Raw genomic sequence first — 6,113 nt, forward strand, 5'->3', positions numbered from 1 at the left:
GTTATTTTACACTTTTAAAAGTTAGTTTCTGTGTATGCATACTGTTATCAATTGAGGTCTGAGAACCTTAACATTAAGCTATAGGAAAACCAAACCCTAAATTAGACAGTAAGACGTGTAGTAGCGAGAGACTAGCTGCCCCGAGGGACTGTAAAATGGTTGAGATTACAGTCATTTAGGGTGAAACCCAACTCTAGTAGACCCAGTCCCAAATTATAATTTGGGGAGCAAATACTTTTCTGCCACAACTCTGAAGTAAATCACTGCATTTTCTACTCATACGTATATGACACTTGGACCAACCCTTGTCTATGCTGTGGATTTCTTCAGCCAGGACAGTCACCCCCAAAGGAAAGGAAGGGGGACTGATCCCCAGTAAAGCAAAGGTGCACTTTACTGACACTACGCTCAACTAGTTGGGATAATCTTCACTAGTCAGCTCCATCCAGAGACAGAGACCTGGGACTCGTACTACCTCAGTTGGCGGTCTCCAAACTAGTGCAGGCAAAAGGCGTATCTAAAGAAAAGATAAGATATCTAAACATGATTACAGGGATTCTTCATTGAAGTATTCTATTCAACACACATTCAGGAAGAGTACTGTTACTAGTTAGACAAGGGCTCCTACACTACCCTCACACACAAGCGTTCATTTTTCCTTCTTTTCCAAAGTGTATCTCAAAGGTATTTCTAAAGTATTGTTGTATTTTGTTGTATATTGTTGTATAGCACCTGTGAGCAGTGTTTTGTTATATTTTATTTCGCACTGAAGCTTTCAAGTAAAGTTAAACCACTGTTTAAGTTGGGTCTCTTGTCTTCTCTGGCGTTGCACCTTGCACCTGCACCTCACACCAGTTCTACCAAGGTCAGGTGCCCGTGTGGGTACCACTCCTGGCCACCGTGACAAGTTGCCCCTAAACACCAAAGCCTGCCAGCTTCACTCATCACCTGCGACCAGCAACTTCCAAACTGGGGGAATATAACCTGTTTGTGCACAGAGTGGCAATAACAGATCACCAGTTTGTGCCCTGCTTCCTTGTGAAATAGTGAAACCATTGTTATTCAGACAAGCTGATACTTTAGACAAACCTCCAAAGCATCCTCTTAAGATAGTATTTGAGTAGGATGTCAGGAAAACTGAGCACTTTGTGCAGTCAAATACCTGAACATACTACAGGCTGAACACCAACATATTAAGATGAATACACTTATTAATACCAGTCCTTATCCCCTGCCTGGGCAGCCTGTGCTCTACCTAAAAAGAATGCACGGCGCCAGTCTATTACTGGGCATTGGTCCTGGCTGAAGCACTGGAGGAGGAAGGAAGGCTAACCCCTCTGTGACGCGGCAAAAAAAGGACCGCGGCACCAGCTTTCCTTTGCCGCTCGATTGATATGCTACACTTAAAGCAAATGTACCTGATGGTACATTCGCTTTAACTAATACCACCTCTATGCTGTGCCTACATAAGGAGGCAGTTTCCTCAGTACCAGGCGGTACTATCTATACCCCAATTACCAGTACACACCATTAGATAGCTCGATTATTAAAGGTCCTAAATAGGGATGGTCTGAACCTGGTTCGGACGGGGTTCGTACGAACCCGAACCCTCCGCAATGATTACCGCTGTCTGCCCGCTCCGTGCAGCGGGCGGATCCAGCGGGAGGAACACCTGGAAAACTGGGATACAGCCATAGCAATAGGCTGTATCCCAGTTTTCCAGGCGGTCCTCCCGCTGTATCCGCCCGCTGCACGGAGCGGGCAGACAGCGGGAATCCGATGCCGAGCGTTCGGGTTCAGCCAAACCCGAACCTTGGCGGGTTCGGACCATCCCTAGTCCTAAAGGGTATGGCCTGAGACCATTCTTCAGTGGCCATGCAGTGTTGCAAATAATTTCTGCACCATTTTGTGGCCACTGGAGAACGCAAGGGATGTGATCATACAGCAGTTAGATCCGACAAAGGTTGTCTACAGAGTATCACAATACTACACAATCAACACATTAATAAATTACTGACCAGATGCAAAGGGAGAATAAACAATTATATCCTCTGACTTACAGGTGGCGACTTTCTTGGTTGAAGTTGCTCACCTCCCTGCTTTCTCCATCTGGCCCAGACAGCATAGTGACTTCCTTCAGCCATGTCTTGTTTTTACAGAGCTTGACAGAGACACGTTATGTATTTCTCACTAGTGCCTAGTAGTAAATACCACCCTGCAAGTGGCACTACCATTAGGGACATTATAAATAGCCAAATAATAGTTCTTCTCTGTTGCTCACCACCAGCAGCAGTGTTGTCGTAGTATCCTTTAGTAGCTGTGTCATATTCCTGAACAGGAGAGTGCCATGTTGGTTATATGACATATTCTACTCTAGACAGGGGCGTAGCTAGGATTCATGGGGCCCCATAGCAAAAAACTGTATGGGAGCCCCCCTCTCCTACACACACACACACACACACACATATATATATATATATATATATGTGTGTGTGTATGCAGAATCTTATGGTTACATACATAGGTACAGGAGCAGACTACCTTTTGCTTAACCCTTTATTTACTGCAGTGTGTAAGTGACCCATTGTTCTCTTACATGCTGCAACACAAAAAAGGGTTAATACAGAAGACAATTAGCTCTCTCCTTGGCTACTCCTGCACTGATAACCCTTACCTCTGCAGGAATTCAGAGAACAGAGGTCAGAGGTTATCAGAGTAGTCAGGAAAAGAGCTAATTGTCTTCTGTATTAACCCTTTTTTTTGTTTTGCAGCATGTTAGAGAACACTGGGTCACTTACACACTGCAGAAAATAAGGTGTTAAGCAAAAGAACACAGAAGGCTCTTATCTTCCCTGGGCCCCCTCCCTCCATGGGCCCCATAGCAACCCCCTTTCCTGCCTCTATGGTAGCTACGCCACTGACTCTAGAAATTCACACTACAGAACTGCAGAGCAGAACAGGGTTAGTAAGTAGTTTACCAAAAGGAATCACAAAAAAGGCAGGGATCCAGGGTATAAACCTTCTGTTTTATTATTTAATCCATTAAAAAGTACAATGTTTCGACAGGACAAATCTGCCATTTTCAAGCAAGGGTTAGTCAAAAGGCCTTAATAAGCCAGTAGCAAAAAAAAATAGTAAGTAAATATGGAGAACATCTTTAACATTTAAAGAACGACTCCTTGATTTTTTTTTTTCTAATATAGTGCAGTATAGGCTATTATTGGAAAATAATGTAAAGGTTTTTGTGTATGCCATGTGTACACTTATTTTAATTGATGTGGCATGAATAGAATGTCTGCCATCTTGATTTTAATTTCCTCTCTGATATGGGTTCCTAATGTAGATCACATTTCCTGTGATGCCTCTGGCTTTCTGGAGACCAAGGGGTAAAGTCTTATCACTGCACTTGCAGTGATAACTGCACTAAATGCAGTAAGTGAAAGATCAGTGACAAAGATCTTCTCACCCCTCACTCACATGTCACACAACTGCAGTCTGTCTTATGCACAGGAGTGCAGTGTCATGCTACATCACATGAGAAACTACAGAATCTACACACAGCAGAGGTAGTAGTGTGATCAGGGGAGCTGTATACCTTTGCAGATAGTCATGGTATGGACCTAGATCACTGCACCCTTGTCCCTTAAAAAATATTGAAAATCTTCAGCAGCACAAGAAAGGAGATGAACAAGGAGGTAGAACAAAGTGGGGATGTGGTGCCTGGAGGGATCAGATAATGTAATCCTATAGTTCACAGGAAGTCACCAACACAGGACAGACTGACCTCCTGTCCATAAATTAGTGCATGTCATTTTGTAATTGTCAAACAAGTGATCACATCACAAGATAGGATAAAACAGATAAAACTGCAGGAACACTGGTGTTGGGTGCGCATTATATGAGCAAAAAAAACCTAAAGTGCTTCTTTAGGCTATGTTCACATAACGTGCACATCCGGCCGTTCCGTGACCCCAGCCAGGTCACGGAACGGCCGGTCTTAGCCTGGATCATCCCAGCCGGTACTTAAGTACCGGACAGGTGATCTTTCCGGCCGCAGAGCTCTGATGCGGGTGCATCAGCGTGCGCCCGCATCAGGGCTTCCCATAGCCCACAGTGTAGCAAGCGGCTGGAGCCGCTTGCTTCACTGTGTGAACTGACAGGTCTTTCTGCGGCCGGAATTCACTGAATTCCGGCCGCAGAAAACTGACTTGTTAGTTTTTTCCGGCGCTGCATGCGATCCCGGCCGGAGCGTATACGATGTGTGTACGCTCCGGCCGGGATCCCATTGAAGATAGGCTATGTTCCACCCCGCAAAACTACGGCCGTAGTTCTGCGGCGAGAACTACGGCCGTAGTTTTACGTAGTGTGAAAATAGCCTCAATGGGGTTTTTTTTTAAATTATAAAGGACACTTATCTCCCTGGCTCCAGTGACGCTATGCTGCCACTCCATCCCGCTGTTCTGCCGCTTTAAAGCGACTCTGTACCCTTAATCTGTCCCCCCCAAACCACTTGTACCTTTGGATAGCTGCTTTTATTCCAAGATCTGTCCTGGGATCCATTCAGCAGGTGATGCAGTTATTGTCCTAAAAACAACTTTTAAACTTGCAGCCCTGTGCCAAACGGCCGTGGCCTAAATTATCTGTGTCCTAACTTTCCACCACCCCTCCACCCCTCCATCCCTCCTCCCCACCCTATTCATCATTAGGAATGCCACTGGCAGAATTTTTCCTATTCCTCTGCAGTGAACACTGTCACTGTCGTTTTTTTTTTGTTTGTTTGTTTGTTTTTTTTGCAGAAGTAAATAGTCCAGACGATTTTAAGAAACTGTGTAATTGGGTTTATTAGCCAAATATGCCATTATCTGCATTTAAAAAGCCTTTTCCCAGGTCCCCCCTCCCTCCTCTTTTCTATCCACTGCAAAAAATCAGGAAATTGTGACTTGTTGCATCAGACACAACCCTGTCTGTTCTAGGGAGAGGGGAGGGGGGAGGACCCCAGGACAGATCTTGGATTAAAAGCAACTATCTGAAGGTACAAGTGGTTTGGGGTGGACAGATTGTGGGTACAGAGTCGCTTTAAGGTCTTGGGGCCGCATTGTTACAAGCCGACCCAGCCTACAACGCCACACCTGCTAGGTTTATATCATAATTTACGCCTGCGAGCATGATTTCTCCGGCGTGGCCGCCTCCCTGCCTTGCTGCGCCCCTCTGAGCCCCCCTGCTTGCCCATCAGGTGAACGGGGTGAATCTGTCCCTTTTCCTTGGCGTACACCCCACTGGTAGGTTTGATAAAAGTCCCCCTATATGTCCACTTCAAAGATTATTTTCCTTTGTCTATCATGGTTTAAAAAGTCCCTAAGTATTATAAGTAGTGTTTATTAGAAAATTTCTATCATTTTTATTAAAGGAAACATACTTGAAATATCTTTGTAGTATAAATAAAATGATTGAATTCCAGTGTGAGTACTCAAGAGGCATATTGGCATAGGGTGGTACCGGGAAGGCAGAGAGGAGAACTGCTACATGCATTTTTTTCCGTGCCGTTAACTAAGTGTATTACTTATGTTGCAGTAATGGTGTGACCCTATATGAATAATTACAATTATAAAATTATATAGAGAATTTGATTTACATTACAGTTCACACAGTAGATACTGCACAATTTGAACAGTCAGAAGGCATGGTTAAGAAGAATGTACCAATTTGTATTGTGTATCAATTGTTATTGATTATAGCCAGATACTGAACTTTCTTCGTTTCTAGTGCTGTTTCCATTTTCTGATTTTAATATTTTTAGTACATTTTTTGTAAATGTTCTCTTTCACATTATTATGGGAACAGCCATATTATCTAAGCTTCAGCTCTGTTCTGTTAATGGCCCTTAGAGCAATGGCATACCTGCCATTGAGGCAGGGTATGTGGCTGCTATGGCACGCAGTGGACAGGGGGGTCTGGTCAGGGACAAAATGGTTTTTCCTCCTGATCTGCTCCGGAAGATCATCCACTTTGTTGCATGATAACCAGGAAATACAGAACACTTGGTTGAAATCCCCAGACACACACCCAGACATGACTATACAGTTGAAAACTATCATTGTAGTATGTATGAGAAG

Source organism: Dendropsophus ebraccatus, chromosome 2, assembly GCF_027789765.1.
Source record: "Dendropsophus ebraccatus isolate aDenEbr1 chromosome 2, aDenEbr1.pat, whole genome shotgun sequence".
In the NCBI taxonomy this organism is placed as follows: domain Eukaryota; kingdom Metazoa; phylum Chordata; class Amphibia; order Anura; family Hylidae; genus Dendropsophus; species Dendropsophus ebraccatus.